The sequence below is a fragment of the Ixodes scapularis genome, unplaced genomic scaffold (genome assembly GCF_016920785.2).
Source record: "Ixodes scapularis isolate PalLabHiFi unplaced genomic scaffold, ASM1692078v2 PGA_scaffold39__5_contigs__length_11793443, whole genome shotgun sequence".
Taxonomy (NCBI): Eukaryota; Metazoa; Arthropoda; class Arachnida; order Ixodida; family Ixodidae; genus Ixodes; species Ixodes scapularis.
Window position 1 is genome coordinate 10,658,089 of NW_024609867.1, and position 18,167 is coordinate 10,676,255.

The 18,167-nt window shown below is 45.8% G+C and overlaps 1 protein-coding gene and 1 non-coding gene across 2 annotated transcripts in view; one reads left to right on the top strand and one right to left on the bottom strand.

The window, feature by feature from the left end:
* Positions 1-18,167, bottom strand: part of LOC115328052 (parathyroid hormone/parathyroid hormone-related peptide receptor) — a 292,861-nt gene that overhangs the window by 258,053 nt on the left and 16,641 nt on the right. The gene's annotated exons all lie outside the window — the stretch shown is intronic.
* Positions 16,089-16,161, top strand: Trnat-ggu. Its single transcript has one exon. It is a non-coding gene; the product is annotated as a tRNA-Thr (tRNA).

Consider the following 18,167-nt stretch of genomic DNA (forward strand, 5'->3'; position numbering starts at 1 on the left):
CCAATATGTAGTTAAAAAGGAACTTCCAAAGTGAATGCTGTTCACCTGAAAACAAGTCTCAGTATATTAATAGGGCCATCAGTTACAGATGTGTGATTTGTTACGTGGCACAACTCGCGCATCAGAACACAAAAGTCGGGCTTGCCTGCCCAAACTCGTGACCTGAGAGCGTGGAGCATAGAACTGCGAGCTACTGATGGCGCAAGCCAGTCGCCGATGTCCCGGAATATACACCGACGAGTATTCGGGCGTTGCTGTCTTCCTTCACTACGCGGATACTACACTGGCACCGAGGATTCGAAAGCTAACGTCGCTTAGAACCTCCGACCACGAGCTATGTCTACTCAAAGCAAAATGAAAGCCTTTTCAGCCAATTTATGGGCATCTTGGATTGAACGACTTGGCTTCTACTTCATGGCGAATGGCGTCACAGCCATGGACAAGAAGGAAGCGCTCCTACTCACGCTGTGCGGTCCCGAAACTTACGAGATTGTACGAGCGTTTGTGGCACCCAGGTGACCTGATGACGTCGGGTTCCAAGAACTCGAGACAAACCTCGGCACACACTTCGATTTTCGACCTTCAGAGCTCTATAGCAGGTGCCAGTTTCAGCAGCGAGACCAACCACCGGACGAGACGATCAACAGCTAGGTTGCGGCACTCAAAGAGCTAGCTGGCTGATGACTCCAATTTCGGAATCATGGCTTCCCCAAACCACTCGTGTAATATTGGCGACGGCGCAACAACCGCAGCAACCAGCGTCGCAACAGGCATCTGGAGCAGCGGTTTCGGCTGGACAACCTTCGACGCCACAACGAGACATCAAACTGCCATTGAACGTGATGTTGCGTTGCTCGTGCGTTTGCGTCATCCGCGACGAGGTTCTGCAGCAAGGCGTGTTCACTGAACAATAAACGTTCTCAAGCTCCTTAGGTATCGTCATCCGAGCGGAGAGTGCCTCAAAACAACAACGAAATATCAAGAACAAGAAGGACCTCCATATTAACAAGACTGTTGCAGCAAAGATACTGCGTCACGCAAGAAACATTAGTGCTATTCATGTACAGGTCGGCATGACACACAGGGATGCCAATTGAAGTACAGTGTGTAGCTACTTCAGACAATTATGGACGCATCGAGAAGGCATGCATTGCAAAGAAAAACAACAAGGCATAACAGGCTACAGAAAAGGTAATCACAATGTGTCAGAGGCTGAAGTGTTGAGCCAGCCAACGTGCTCTTCTAGAAGTTCCTGCTACGAACTGAACAAGCTCTAAATGCGTGAAGCCTCTCCAAAGTTCCATGTTTCCTTTCAGATTGAGGGTAAACCCCTTCAGTGTGAGGTCGATTCTGGCATTTCACTGATCCGCGTAGACATCTTTCCTTCAACCTGGCCCAAGAATCCACCAAAGCTCCCTAAAAACGACTTGGAACTCTAGACTTGGAGGGGCGAAGGCCCGAAACTTCTTGGATCACTTCAAGCACGTGCACCTTCAAGTCGAAAAATTACCTCCTGCCACTTCTGTTGATGAAAGGATCTGGCTGCAGCGATTTGGGAAGAGCTTGGTTTGGACGCGCTACACATCCGAGTGCAAGGAATCAGCAAGTGGTACATCAGACAGCTCCACCAGAAATTGAGGAAGAGCTTCAACGACACCCCAACGTGTTCCAGGACGACATCTCTGGGTGCACAGTACCCACAGTGCCATTGGAGCTCGAGGAAAGAGCGCAACCCAAGTTATGCAAGGCTAGCCCGGTTCCTTTAGCGCTTCAATCAGCTAGGACAGACGAGCTTCAACAGCCGCTGAATCAAGGAATAAATGAGCCAGTAAATCACTCTGCATGGGTTAAGCGGCTAGTGCTCGTCTGAAAGAAGTGCGGAGCCGTCCCAATCTGTGGAAACTAAAGGAACACGGTAAACGCCGCATCAGAAATAAGACAGTTATCCGGTACCCACAGCAGGAGGCGGACTGTCAAACCTCAGAGGCGCAACTATCTTCTCTGCGCTTGACTTGTGCCAAACTTACCAGCGGCTGAAGACAAGGGATAATACGGCAGCAGTACTCAGAATCAACAGGATAAAAGGACTGTACAGGGTGAAGCGAAATCCGTTCGGAATCTCAGAAGCACCCGAGTTTTTTCAGCGGATAATGGGGACGACACTTGCTGCCATAGATGTAAGAACTGTCTACGTACTGACCCCATCATCGGTGAAGTGACCAAGAAACAACACGCTTAACTATTATAACATGTACAGGGTGTCAAAAAATTATAGTTTTTTTTTTTTATTGCGAAACTAAAGTAGGCATCGCCGAGCGATCATTTTCGGCCCAAAGGTAGCGCTGTCGCAAATTTGTTATGATCAACATCGGTATCGATCCTTTTCAGAACACAAGACTTCCTTTCAGGCTAACTTCTGCTGCAGCCTTATTCCAGCACGAAATGAATATTTTCTAGGCTTACCAAGCATAGCCGTTTACTTTGATGGCATCATTTTCACAAGTGTTGATGACCAGGAATAGTTCAAGACCCTCAACAGCGTTCTTCAGCGAATTCAAGATGTTGACCTTAAGGTGAAGCTCGGAAAATGCAAGTTTTTGGCACATCAAGTGGATTATATGGGTTACGTCATCAACGTACAAGGACTGGCTCCAAACCCAAAGAAATAAGATGCCATCGTCAACGCCCCTGCTCGTCGAAACGTGAGGGAGCTTCAGATGCATTGGCGTAATCAACTTTTAGAAACGCTTCTAATTGACAATTTGTCGACAGATCGTCACTTGCATCTGCTGCTGATGTAGGGGGAGAGGTAGACCTCGCCGTGGAAACAAGAGCAAGCTTTTTGTGAAAGAAAAAAAATCTTGTCAAATGCACGTGTTCTTATACATTACGACTTCAAGAAGGAACTTCCACTCAGGTGCCAAGCTTCGCCTTAGGGTGTTGGTACTTTTCTAGCACCCATCGGAACGACCAGTGGCATTCGCATCAAGGTGGTTAATTCTGGCAGAAAAAAATACAGCAGAGTTGACAATGAGACACTTGCTTTAATTTTCGGCGTAAAGAAGGTTCACCAGTACTTGTGGGGGAGGCCATTCACAGCAGTGACCGACCACAAGCCGTTGCTCGGACTGCTGAACTTCGATCTAGGAGTGCTAAGTCAAGAGCCTCCCCTAGTCACAAGGTAGGCGGTTACCCTTTGATGTTAAACGTTTAAGCTCATTTACAGACCAAAAAGAATGCTTGGAAACTCCGACGGCTTTAGCTAAGTGCCCCTCCCCACAGACAGCGTGCCTGATTTTACGCTAGCCGACCTATTCATGCTGGAACAGGGATCCCCTGAAGTACCATTACCAGCTGTAGTTCATTGAAAGATAATTAGAGATCCTCTGCTCTCACAGTTTGTACAAGTTCTTCACACCGGAACTCCTATAACTATGAGAGGAGACTGGGATCCTTTATATGCCAGGAAAAACAAACTCAGTTTCCACGAGGGATGCCTTTTGTGGGGATCACGTGCAGCATGATACTCTACAGTAAAATGTTCCTGAGCGGCTACATGCTGGACATTCCAGAGTGGAAAAAAACAAGATGATCATCAGACGCCATGTTATGAAGTTGCCGACAGGCCGACGCTCGCGGCGTCAAAAGTCCAAAGCGACCGAGAACCACCGTTCGCGCGCAGCCCGAAATATAAACATCCGTTCTCCCGCTTCGCACGTAACCTGAGCGCCCCGTACCAGAGGCATCTTTCGTTTATTTCGTATTACCTATAATAAACGAGACGTCAGTCTTCAGCCTGACTCCGGCACGAAAGGTTGTCTGGGTGTTCTCTTCGCCAAAGAACGTAAAACGAAACATTGTGTCAGAAGTGGGATCACTCAGCGAGTCTACTAATAATTAGTGAAGAGCAGGATCGACTACAACCGAATAAACAATGCACAAGCCCTCAACTTCTGTCGACAACGGTGCCACGCAACAACCGGTAACAGCAATTTTTCGCATCTCGCCACCCCAGGCCTTCAGTTTTACAACACCTAACGAATGGCCGGCGTGAAAGAAGAGATTCAGGCACTTCCACAGTGCATCAGGACTGGCATCTCAGCCATCATCACACCAAGTCGACGCTCTCATCTGCATCATGGGACCACAAGCTGAAGAAGTCTCACAGACCTTCAAGCTGTCCGACATCGAGGCTCAAGACTTCGACAAGGTGATGGAGAACTTCGAACGTTACTTCATTCCCCGTCGAAACGTAGTGTACGAGAGAGCCATGTTGAACACAAGATTGCAACTGGAGACTGAAACCGTCGAGGAGAACGTCACTGCTGTCCATGGATTAGCCACTGCGTGCAACTGTGTACCACTGACGGAAGAATTGATCCGCGACAGGCTGATTGTTGGTCTTCGGGACAGCAGGACTTCGGAAAAACTTCAACTGGATCCTGATCTGGGCCTGCAGAAGGCCATCGCTGCTGCGCGACAATTGGAAGTGATTAAGAAGCAACAAGTGGAACTCCGACCGAAAAAGAAAAGGATGCCAACGTTGATCTATAGCGGCCAAAATTAGACAGAATCAGGATATGCTCAGCGAGGAGCTGAACGTTCAAATGTTCGAGCTCCTACTAAGAAGACCGTGGCACCCAAACGAAAAGGAAAACCTTGCCGTTGTTGTGGTCGAGAAGCTCACTTGAGGAGCGCGTGTTCGGTAAAAAACGCAGGCTGCAACAGGTGTAAGAAAAAGGGACATTTTGCAACAGTCTGCAAACCTTCAACTACCGTAAACTCCCTCGTATATGAACAAGGATTCCTAAGAGCTGGGGCTTCTCCTCAAACAGCAAAATGGGAGGTTGAAATACTCGTCTACAAAACTCCTGTTGTTTTCCGAATAGACACTGGAGCAGATGAAACGGTGTTACCAGCTGCCATCTTTCAAAGGGTCTTCGGAAAGTGCCACAAGCTCTCCGAGCCCCAACGCCGACTTCATGGTACAGACGGACAACCCCCAAAGTCATGGGATATGCTTGGATGAAGCTCAACTGCCGCGGGCAACACGCACTCGAAGAAGTTCACACCGTGAAAGGACTTCGCAAGCCTCTCTTGAGTTAGTTAGCATTCGGAAATTTTCGGCTTGACCCTCACATCTCCATGACTGCGAACAAAGCTTGCGAACCGAAGAAAGAGTTCTCTCACCTGTTTCAAGGACTCGGATGTCTCGATGGTGCTCACGTTTTCAAGCGGAAACCTAACGCGACGCCGTTTGCTATCGCTTCACCGAGAAGAGTACCGCTTTCGCTGCATCGTGATACACAGAAAGAGCTAGAAAGCATGCAATCGCAAGGTGTTCTCTCTCCAGTAATAGAAGCTATTGAATGGTGCGCGCTGATGGCCATCGTCCCAAACTTGTCTGGCAACATTCGCGTTTGTGTTGATCTCATCCAACTAAACAAGCACATTCAGCGCGAATATCACCCCATCCCATCATTGGAGGATACGCTGGGAAGGCTAGCGGAAGCAGAGGTCTTCTCAAAACTGGACGCGAATTTTGGGTTCTGGCAGATCCCTTTAGAAGAGAAGTCATGACTCCTGACGACAATCATCTCTCCGTTTGGAAGATTTTGTCTTAATCGCCTACCATTCGGACTAACGTCATCTACGAAACACTGTTAGCGACGTATTACACAACTTCTGCAAGGAATGGAAGGAGTACTTTGCCACATGGAGGATGTCTTGATATGGGTGTCATCGTCCGAGCAGCAGGAGCAACATCTGCGAGAAGTCCTCAGGTGACTCTTATCAGCAGGAGTCACGCTCAACGAGGAAAAATGCGGCTTTCGAGTGACAAGTATCAAGTTCCTAGGTCATCTAGTAAAGTGCGATGGAGTCCGTCCAGACGAGACAAACGTCAACGCAATGAAACAGATGCCCATACCTACTTCAAAGCAAGAAGTCAAGCGCATCATGGGTATGGCGACATACCTAGGACGATTCGTGCCAGACCTGTCTAACCTACTGGATTCATTATCGTCACTGCTTAGTTCAAAGGTGGACTTCGTGTGGGATCATCCTCGGCAGAAGGCCTTCACAAAGTGGAAGGAAATCCTCTCAACCTGCACCGTTCTCGGATTTTACGACCGCAACAAACGATCGATTGTACCGGCAGATGCTTCATCCTACAGCCTGGGAGCAGTGCTGCGTCAAGAGCAGGAGGATGGATCATATCGTGTCATCGCCTATGCGTCCAGAACACTCACCGAAATAGAGAAGAGGTACACCCAGATCAAAAAAAAAAAAAGGTTTGGCACTCACGTGGGCATACGTAAAATTCCGAGATTACATCTTGGGAACGCACTTTAAACTGGAAACCGACCGCAAACCTCTCATTTCTCTGTTCGGATAAAAGTCATTGGACGACCTGACCCCACGTCTTCAGAGACTGCGCATGCGTCTAATACCCTACTCATTCGAAGTTGTCCACGTTCCGGGCAAAGAACTCCAAGCAGCTGACTTTTTGTCAAGGAGCCCTCTGACACAGCGGCAAGACAAATAGATGCAAGAAGAAATCGATTGCTTCATTCGACACATAGAAACGTCCCTACCCGCAACGCAAACGAGTCTCCAATGGATAACGGCAGAACAAAAAAAGACCATGTTTGCCAGCCTCGCCAGCTACATCCATAAAGGTTGTCCAAATCGTCGAGATTTTGGACCAGACCTCAAAGAGTACTACGAGTACCGTCATCACATTGCCGTGCAAAACAGCCTTCTCATGAATGGTTCCAGAACAGTGGTACCAGAATCCTGCCGTCCGCATATCCTGCAACAACTTCATGAAGGACACATGGGCATAGGAAAATGCAAGGCACGGGCAAATGTATCAGTGTGGTGGCCAAACACAAACGATCATATCGAGCGCCTGGTCAAGAACTGCGAGAAGTGCAATAAAACTGGCTAGAACAGAAACCTTCCCCTCATCCCGTCAGAGTTTCCTAGTCAACCGTGGGAGAGAGTGGCGATGGACCTCTTCTTTATTCACGGAAAATGGTGGCTGGTCGTCGTCGACTACTACTCTCGCTACCCTGAAATCGCCCGACTGGAAAGCCTCACCGTAGCGTGCGTAATAATGCACTGCAAATCGATATTTGCGAGGCATGACATCCCAGAAGTCGTGCTGTCTGATAATGGTCCTCAGTTTGCCGGAACCACAGGTTCAGCATTTTTAAAGTTCTCACAGACCTACGGATTTAAGCACATCACATCAAGCCCTCGCTACGCGTAGAGCAATGGGATGGCGGAAGCTGCGGTAAAGAACATAAAAAGATCGCTCTGCAAAACGGAAGATCCGTACGAGACACTCATGATCAAGAGTTCAACGCCTCTGGCCAACGGATACAGTCCGACAGAACTTCTCATAGAGAGAAGGATGCGTACAACTGTACCAATCGCCTCTCACCTCCTGGAACCTAAGCTACCCGACCAAAAAGAACTGCGTCCACTATAAGCAAGAAAACAGGAACCGACAAAAGCAATATTTCGACCGGCGACACGGAGGGCGTCAACTAGATCCAATCGGCTCTGGAGAGAGAGTTTGGGTCATTGACCTAAAACGAACCGGAGGTGTTCAGTACAAGGCCCATACGCCACAATCTTACTGGATAACGTCCGAGGGTCAAGATATCTGAAGAAATCGCACGCATTTAATTCCTTTCCCCGGTCAACCAAATAAACAGTGCATCGAAGATTCCGCCGAAACAACCACGAGGCCCAAGGAAACGTGTGCCAACACCTCCCATAAACATACGCGGCACGGCCGATGTGATGACGGTACTCGTCATCACATCACACTACTTTCTATAAATTCAAAAGTAAATGCAGAGCGCTTCTGTTTGGTGGAGCTATTACATTTTCATTGTGAAGTTTTCCTTTTCCATTTCTAGTTTCTGAACTTATCTTATTCGTGATCTCTCTGCGTATGAATTTAGACCACTATTTTCTTTTGGTCAAAGTTTTTATATTAGTGACCTACTTGAGTGTACATTTCTTTGTTGTTGTTTTATTTTATTTTATTTTGTCGTTTTTTTCTGCGTACAGCATGCATTACTTTGCTGATGTCCAACTTTAACTTTAATATGTACATAATGTGATCTGTCAGGCAAGCGGTTTTACTATTTCAACTGATTGCCTGCGTATATTCTGATCTTCACTCTGCTTTGTTGCCTTGTTATGTTGTCATTGATGGTGCGCTTTGCCTGGCTTGTGCGATCCTGTGATTGCGGCTTCTAGAGTGCATGTGTATTTTCTGCTTAGTCGCGAGGTTGTTGCATGCGACACTCTTATCTTTTTTGTCACGGCTGAACTGTTGGGGGGTAGAGGCTCCATCAGGCACTTGTGCCTTTATCTCTGCCCTCCATGCGGAAAATATCCGCAAAACAAATAAATAAAAAATAAAAATAAGAAAAAGAGCGAGACCGTTTCGGCACATCTTCGAAGCTCCCTTAGGAAGAAGGGTGTTATGGAGTTGCCGACGGGCCGACGCTCGCTAGCTCCAAAGTCCAAAGCGACCGAGAACCACCGTTCGCGCGCAGCCCGAGATATAAACACCGTTTCCCCCGCTTCGCGCGTAACCTGAGCGCCCCGTACCAGAGGCGTCTTTCTTTCATTTCGTTTTACCTATAATAAACGAGACGTCAGTCTTCAGCCTGACTCTGGCACGAAAGGTTGTCTGTGTGTTCTCTTCGCCAAAGAACGCAAAACGAAACAGCCCTGTCCAGTAGCGTGGAATCGAAAATGCCATCACCAACCAAGTGAGAGACTGCACTGCTTCCCAAGCTTATACACAAGTCTACTCGTTGCGTGCCCATCATATCCTGGTCCTTTTGTGAGAAGCACCGATCCAGGGCTTTTTAGTTGAGCTCTTCTTATGGCACTACTTTCTAGTTATGACAGACGCTTTCTCCAAGTGGGTGAAAATACATTCGATTCCACCACACTCGGCAGACGTCATCATCTCTGCGATCAGGATCGCTTTTGGGCAGCATGTCCAACCTTACCTTATCATCTCTTAAAACGGGCCAGCATTTATTAGCAGCAAATACGCGGAACTCTTGCAGCGGTATGGCATTCGCCGCATGCTAGCGCCACCATAACACCCCGTTTCTAATGGAGCAGCAGAACTAGCGGTTCAAACTATAAATGACATACTCAAGAAGAGTTCACCTGGTAAATTCAAGACTCAGGTGGCAAGAGTTTTGTTTCAATACCGATGACGTCAAATGATGTAACGGGTCGTGCTCCATACAAGTTGCTCATGGGTAGAAAAATAAAAACGCCATTAGACGGAGTTTGCTCCAGCCTTCTGGCTAACATCCACCTAAATCAACTGAAGCAAAACCTGCACGCCGACTAAGGTTGCCGCCGTGCTCTACAGCTCGATTGTGGTCACACCTTTACTTGCCCAGAACTTCAGACCCGGTCCGCCTTACATGCCTGCTTCAGTTTCAGCCCCAGTGAGGGCATCCTCATCCGAGGTTACCCTTGAGAATGGAACGTCCTGGTATAGACGCTGAGATCGCCTTCGACTAAACTCCATGCATCAATCCCATTATCCAGTGATTATTTCTCAAGAGCATCTCGAGCTGACGCAGCCGATGAAAACCACCACGAATAGTGAGGCACAGCCTGAGCAGCGGCCGACACCGACCATGAGAACTTGCTCATCACCTACCCCTGCCCTGGTCGAGGAAAATCCCGTTGTCCTAAGGAGCAGCACCACCCAAAGCGACCTGTTCACTGGTGTTCTCCAGAACATTAAAAAAGGATTACGCCACCAAGAGGGGGGGAGCGTTAACCGCCTGCTAGCGCCACCTGCACCACCTACTAATATGGTGCAGGAAGGACGGATATGGGTAATTTTGGGGATATTAAAATTCAGTGTGTAGTGCACTGTCATCTAGTTCGGATGTCTTTTCGTCGCGCTCCGCACTCGTATCATTTATGTCCCTCTTTGACGGTCTGCAGGATATCACAGCTGCCCTCTCCTTTGGAGACTCAGCTGTCCTCCTGCACACTGCTGTTTTCTTTCGATCAAAGTTCAGCAAAAACGTCACCATCTTTAACTCTTAAAAAAGGCACCCCCCCACAAAAAAAAAAAAGAAAGTCAACCCCTGAATATTTGAACCTCAACTATCTTTGTCAGTCGCTTCCTTAAAAAAAAAAAAAAATCAATCCGACAGTGAATATTTTTTTAAACAAGTCCGAGCGTGCGAGATATATAACGAAGAATGTTGAAGAGCTTCGTCTGTAATTATACGAAAACATTACTAGTCATAATCTTCCGTATTATCTAGTCACTTACAGCTACGGAAATTCTTATCGTAGTTGATTTTAGAGAAGCTTTAACCAGTAACTGCGTTGTTTCGACAATTCGGTGTTTGAACTTTTCTGTTTACTGTCCTTCCATCTCCGCTTATAAGGGCAACGAAGATCATTACTGGGGGCTCGTGAAATAACACCGGTTTAGTGCATCGTAAGAGAAACGCTTCGCGGCAGCGGTACGAGCAATGGTTCTTCTCAACGACACTGTAAGAATACCTGCGTAACCGTTGTCAAGGACATATTGGCCCCAGGGTGACCCGAGCGGGAACAAAAATATATCAGCGATCATTTTTGGACAACTTTTAGAGTGTCTTGAAGACTCCGCCGTGCATACTGAACAATTTACATGTGCGCATGCTTTTGTAGTATATCGCGAAACAGCAAAGGTTGAACTGAGAAGCTTTTGACTGTTTGGATACATTCACACTCCGATCAGAGGGTAGCCTTTTAGTGCCCAGATTCATGCGTGTTTATAAATCTTTTTGCCTTGACCTCTTCGCGTTCTTATTTTAAGAGTTTGCTTGTTCATTCGGGGCTTTTATAGGCGATGTTAAAGGTTTCAAAAGCCTGCGTATGAGCGCTAAATTTGTATTACGCGCAAAGTTTCGACCATATAAAAAATAAAAAAAAGCCGCAGGAGATATAAACGTCAATATAGGGGCAGATTTCGGAAAGACCAGCAAAATCGCTCGCCCTTGCGGCGGACATAAAACAGCACGTAAACCTGTCGAGGCGGCGACTCCAGGCCATAAACTAGCCAGATCCCGGGGTCTACTGATTTGAAAGCATTTGCGGCGATGTAAATCTATATATGCTCACGTGTGCGCTTGTCAGCTTAACGTTGTAACGATCGCCGAGACTGATTCCTGAAATTGCGACTTCTATTAGTATTTGAAACGTTTGTGTTCCGTGTCACACACTACATTGATTGGAATATTATGCATCCCTTTAACTGTCATAGTCTCTGTTTTATATTACTGTGGGGTATTGCTTTTATAATTGTTTAAGTTGCGTTCATTCTGGTGACATTGAGTTGAGTTGAGAAAACGTCTTTATTTATTGTAATGAATGGCTGCTCTGGCTTTACAGCATCCGTAGCGGCAAAAATAAAAAAGAAAAAGTACCCCACTGGTTTAACGTTCGAACATCTGAAAAAAAAAAAAAAAAACTAGCGCAAATAAAGGTTGTTGCCTTTGGAGGTGCGATATTCGCCTCGCAGTTCGAAGCTGTATTCGAAATATTTCGTACTCGAAATAATTGTAAAAGTTGCACAACCCAGTGAGAATTATGCTCCTGGTTGTTTAGAAAATTGATAACTACATACAGCATCAGTGTCTATTTACATCACCAAAACCGGACGCGTTTCTGTTGATGTAACGAGCTCATGGCATAGACACTGCTACAACGGCATTTTGTTATCGGTTATCTTTTTTTCAGAGAGCGTGTGTAGTGTGCATTGGGTACCATAAAACACTTAGGTACACAACAGGTTGTTAACGCTGTGGTGTACGTCAGTGGTAACACTTCCGGCTCGCACGCAGCGGAGCCAGGTTCGATTCCCGTGGGCGGCCGGCGATCATTTCCAAAAATTTGGCAACGTCAAAGACAAACGCCCTACAGCGTCAACTGTAGCATCAACTACATCATCAAATACAGCATTAAGAAGAGCATCAACTACAGCATGAACTACAGCATCAACTACAGCATTAAGTATGGACGCTATCGCTGTAAAAAAAAATAATATGGCGAATTTCTTTTTTTTTTAATTGTTCATAAAATTATGAAAAATTAGTCCCGAAGCAGCTCTGCAGCTCTGTAGACTGCAGAGCTGCTTCGGGCAGAGGATCTTTCTTCATTTCTAAAAGGAACAAGATGAAAATCAATAGTCTAAAAATAAGCGTAACCAGGGGCCCAAGTCAGATAGACGTGCGGTGCAATCGTTGGGACTGTTGTTTGCCTTTCAAATAACCTTCGTGCCTCGCCTTGTCACGGGGCAGTTGGGCTGTCGCGGCAGGTTTTAGGAAATCTAAAACGTGGCTTCCAACGAAAGTGACGACAGCTTTATCGCCAGATCCGTCTGGGCGCCATCTGCTCGCATTTTCTTGCCTTCTTTATGATATTGACGTTATGCTTGTGCATGTCGTGTTTTGAAGGACTCTGAGTCTTAGTTTGAAGGCCCAGACAGATGTCCCAAAAAATTACCTGCCTTACATTGAATGAGCTAGATTGGAAACTATTGACAGTACAACACATCTTGTTTTTTGTTTGTTTGTTTTTCTTTTAAAGTCATACCGTATATTCTGGTCTTCGTAGTATGAGGACAGAACAATTTTATTTTTGTAGCTTCACAAATCACCACCTGATGTCGCGTCATAAGTTCTTCGTGACACTGAATTTCTTCTCCGTAGACGCTGGAGCGCTTTTACAGTCACTTCATTTTATTTTTATGTAGACGCAATAATATAAATTTTTAACACTATTACATTTTTTTCTTGGATCTGCATATGGCTGACTTCACACGGCACCGCCTTACAATGGTTTTGACACCCGAGCCTGTAAGAATAAGCGGCGGGTTGTCAGCCCGAGTTCCTCTTGTCGTCGTCGCATTCGACGGCTAGAAATGTCTCTTGCTTGAGACGATGGCTTTAGAAAGCAGGCCGTTCTTTCTTGGTTTGTTTGTTTGGGCTTTTTTTTTAAAACACCCATGAAAACCAGGTGTGTTCAGGAAAGTTTCGCTTTGCCATTCGATGTAGTGTTTTTACCAACCTACAACTAAAAATACCGCCAGTAAAAAAAAAATGCGGAAAAAAGATTGTTTGATGTGATGTTTTTTGATTTTCTGATTAAAAATGGTTTATTTTACCAGGGCTGAACGACCGATACACTGGGGTTTTTATGACGTGTTTCGCGCGTTCGTGATTTCAGGAGCGCGAGCTAATCAATGTAAGATTATTTCTGAAACCATGAGGATCAAAATCACAACGTTCGAACCTTCAGCGCGAGCGCTCACATTACACGTTGCCGAAAGGCCTGACGGTGACTACCAAGTTTCTGGAGACCAGTTCGCGTCCGCGAACCGGTTACCAGAAGCTCGTCAGTCGCTGCCAGACGGGTGATTTTCCGGAGTAAATTAAGTCGAGAAAACAATGCCCGTTTCTCCGCTTTCCAAAATCTCAAAGTGAGCGTGACATTTTTACCCTGAGAAAATGTAAATGTATGCAGGTGTGTACTGTCGGCCATTTGCCACTGTAAGGATTGCTGTCGCTCCTTTAGTTTGTACATTTGGCCGACCACTCGCGACTCTAAGAATACCATTATACAACCTAGTTTCACAATTCCGTCCCACGGTCGGTAGACGATAAAAAAAATATTCTTGCAGTCGGAAAAAAAAACAAGAGGAACTGCGAAAGCAGCGATATCTAATTGTGTTGTATTTACAATTTGAGATGCTTCTCAATAAGCGGAACAAACTCCAGTTTATTAAGAATAACTTAGGGCTACAATATTTATGTCACAATCGGAAGGCCAGCGCGGGGCACAAATAGAGCACGAGTGCTGCGCGAGCGTTTGGCTGAAGCTTGTGACCTCACTGACTGAGCACAAGGCACAGCCTAATTCTGACGCACCGCTCGTGTCCATTTTTGTTGCGCCCCACTGGTCTCTGGTAGGTGACGTTGAAAGTTTAATAACACGGCCTTGCAATCTAGGAGGTGTTGGTAGTCTCCACAGCTCTCAAAATAAAATTAAACAAACAAAGAGCAGAGGGAGAAAGAGAAATCAAATGATGTCGTTAAGGTCTTCTGGCATTGTTAAAACTGCGCAGGATTCTCGTAACTAGAAAGTGCCGTACGATGATAAAAATGGGGCTATGATTCTAAACGATCTGGTAGAGATATCGGTAAGGACACACACACAAAAAAGGAAGGAAATAGCACTACATTTGAAACCGTCACAGCAGTCAGCAATCAACTGGAAATTATGACATAAAGTTCCGCAATGCCCTTGCTAAAAAATGCAGCGCATATATATTAAAAGGAATTACACCCTTCAAGTTATAAATTAACAAATTCTAGTGATAACACCTTCAGAGTGTTACAAGAACACCCGTAAGAAGCTTACGAACGCCAACAAAATAGGAAACTGACGATCTGAGTAGCCACGAATATATATATATATATATATATATATATATATATATATATATATATATATATAATGGGTGAAGGTTGACAAGTGCAGCCGTAGTCTTCACTCATTCCCATTATATATACGGTGCAGCCTGTGCCTATGGAGAGGAGTGGTTCCCTAGATACCTTGGAAGACGGGCCCTTTCCGACATTTGCAAGCTGAGATGACGTGCCTCGTCACTGCCGCATGTCGGAAATAGCGCGGGCCTTAAATCAGCAACGGTTGTCGTCTACCAAGTTAAGCGAATTCGAAACTAAACAGTACACAGAGAGCTGGTCAGAAACTGAGTCCGCCAAAACCAGAGGCCGGGATGGTCTAATTTGTTAAGGCGTCGGTGGATCCAGTGGATCGGTTAAGGCGTCGCCCCGGACAGGCGAAGGTTGCGGGTTCGATCCCCACTCCTGGCCCAATTTTTCGCCAGCTCTTTTCTCTTTCTTTTTCCTTAACTTTAATGCAATAAATTCAATAATAACCTTCTCCCCTCTTCGTTCACGGAGTGGGCACGGGAGCTTGGTCACGACCGTCACGGCTGATACCACGATGTTTTACTTGTTACAGCTCCCGCTTCTGTGCATCTTTCTCGGCTTCCCATCGCCGTCCACCGCAGTCCACAACACCACGGATTGCTACAGTGTAATCTCGACATCTGCTAGTCATCTACGGGTGCCGTTTCTACCGCCAGCGACATGGGCAAGCTATCAGCAGTTCCGCACAATCACGGGTCCTGAAGCGGATATGACGTCAACGGGCTACGCAATGACGCCCCCTTCCTGCGTACAAAACCCCAACGCTTACCGCCGGCGCGTCAATGGGCACGGGAGCTTGGTCACGACCGTCACGGCTGATACCACGATGTTTTACTTGTTACCGGTTTGTAAACGCTATTCTTTACATTCTAAGAGGTCTAACAACCTGTGCCTTGTAGTGCTCCCGTGCCCAAGGGTGCTTTATTACATGGCGTGCGAGTGCGCCAGAATTATTTTTTCTTTGTTGATGCAGTCCGGTGATGTTAAGTCTAACCCTGGCCCGAAGACTGTCCCGGACACTGTCCCGGAGTCTCAGTTGGGTAAAATGTGAGCGGTACTAGTGAAAATTGAGGACAATTCCAAGAGACTTGGGGAGGGTCAGATGTCAATCAAGTCAGATATCAGAACTCTTCTTGATAAACAAACTCAGTTGGAAAACTCCTTATCAACCATTAACACCAAGATTGCCGGAATTGAGAACGAGCTTCAGTCACTTTCCGAAACTAAAGCCGAAGTGTGTAGCATTCGCAGTGCCCTTCCCGATCATGCAACAGTAACAGCCTCATAATTATAATGCAATTAAATGCAAAGGTGCAAGCGAGCTGGACAAGAATGACAAAAGTAATCCCTGGAGAAGGGTTTACTTTCGTCATTCTTGTCCAGCTCGCTTGCACCTTTGCATTTAATTGCATTATAATTATAACCTTAAATTGCAAGCTTCACCCTTGTCGGTGTTCGACTGGTGGCAGCTGATAAAACCCGTTTCCTCTACTGACGTCTAACCCCTGGTTAGCTCAGTTGGTAGAGCGCTCCACTGGTAATGGAGAGGTCCCGGGTTCGATACCCGGACCAGGCGGATTTTTTCGCTCGCTCACCAGTCACCTAGCTGTGTTTGGACATTTATGTTTGTCCTTTGTCCCTCTTGTTCCCCTTCTCCAGGGTTTACTTTCGTCAGTAACAGCCTCGCTCCTCACTCGAAGAGACGATCTAGAAAATCGTTCCCGTCGTTGCAACTTGGTTTTCCGAGGTATTCCTGACACGCGCGGTGAGTCATGTTCATCGTCGGAACATAAAGTTCTTGAATTCACAGAAGAAAAGCTTGGCATATCTGTAGCGAGTTCTGATATCGAACGTGCTCATAGAGTTGGCAACTTTCAAGTAGGAAAAAACCGACCAATCATAACTTGTCTTGCGTCATTTAAAACCAAAACTGAAATACTACAGAGCAGTTTTCGGCTGGAGGGTAGCTCGTTTTCACTATCGGAAGACTTCTGCGAAAATACTCGTGTTGCACGGCATAAGCTCGTCACTTTTGCTAAACGTCAATCTTTGCCTTTTAAACTTCGACTAAACAAACTTCACCTTGGCCCCAAGACTTTCATATATGATGCCCAGAGAGGCAGTATAATACAGCTCATGAGATAGGGGAACGTGGGGAGTATTTCTACTGATGCGGCTAAATCGCAGAGCGCCATAAGTGTTCTTTACGCAAACGCACGTAGAGTATTACCTAAGCGTGATGATTTGTCTTCACTGATAAGTTCATGTGATGCTGATGTTGTCTTGATGTCAGAAACGTGGCTAAATCCTGACATTGATGATAATGAAATATTACCGGATCATCCTCACTTCAACATCTACCAGTGTGACAGAGCGGATCGACGAGGGGGAGGGGTTCTTATCGCTGTTAACAAAACTATTCCATGTTATATTGTGTCGATCCAAAGTGCCCTTGAGATAGTTCGGGTTTCCATAAAATGTTGCTACGACTCTATTTGCTCGGTGTTTGCTACCGTCCACCCAACGCTTCACGTGACTTTTGTGATTGCCTTCGTGATGATTTGTCTTCTTTGGCAGCACATAGTAAAACTACTTTTCTTTTTGGTGATTTTAACATTCCGGGTATTGAATGGAATACGCTGACGCCAGCCAGCTCTGGCGGAACGAATGTAAGCCGAGTTTTTATTGACTTGTGCCGTTCCTTTAATCTCTCCCAAGTAGTATTTTTTCCTACACGAGTCACCGACAGCAGTTCAAATGTGCTCGATTTATTCCTTACTGCTGATCCTCATCTAGTTTAGTTATTGTCTTCTATAGATGACATTAGTGACCACAAAGCGCTACACTGTTTTATTGATATTAAGCCACAGAAGTCAGTGTTTTTTCCTAAAAAAATTCGTTAGTATCACAGGGGCAACTACGACATGATTAATCGCCAGCTCTCGGATTTCTTCGTCTCTTTTAACGAGAACTTTGATAACTACAACGCCAATGAAAACTGGAATTTCTATAAAGCCAAATTCCTCGAGCTTGTCGAACGTTATGTGCCATGTACAAACGTCCGATCAAATGCATCTTAGCCATGGTTTACTAATTTACTTCGCCGACTTTCAAATAAAAAAAAAAGACTGTTTAGGAATGCTAAACGACTAAATACACCGGAGGCCTGGCTGAAGCATGCCGCTTGCTTGTCTCAATACAAGTGTCTGTTGCGTGAGCGTAAGCACACATTCTTGCACCACACCCCACCATATATGTTACAAAATAACCCTCGTCAGTTTTGGAGAATTGTTAATGGTAAACTATCTCTAAACATTAACCTTGTGAGTAGTTCTGGTGATGAAATAATGAATAGTGAATGTGCTAATACTCTTAACACTGTATTTTCCGATGCTTTCACTGTATCCAGACCCATCGTTCCAATAACAAATGTTTTCACTATGGATCCTATTTTCGTAGACTTTGACGGCATAGTAAGCACTATAGAATCCCTTAAAATGTCTTCTTCATGCGGAATAGATGATATCAGCAGCAAACTAATAATCAACACGAAAATCTCATCAGCGCTTTTCCTTACTAAAA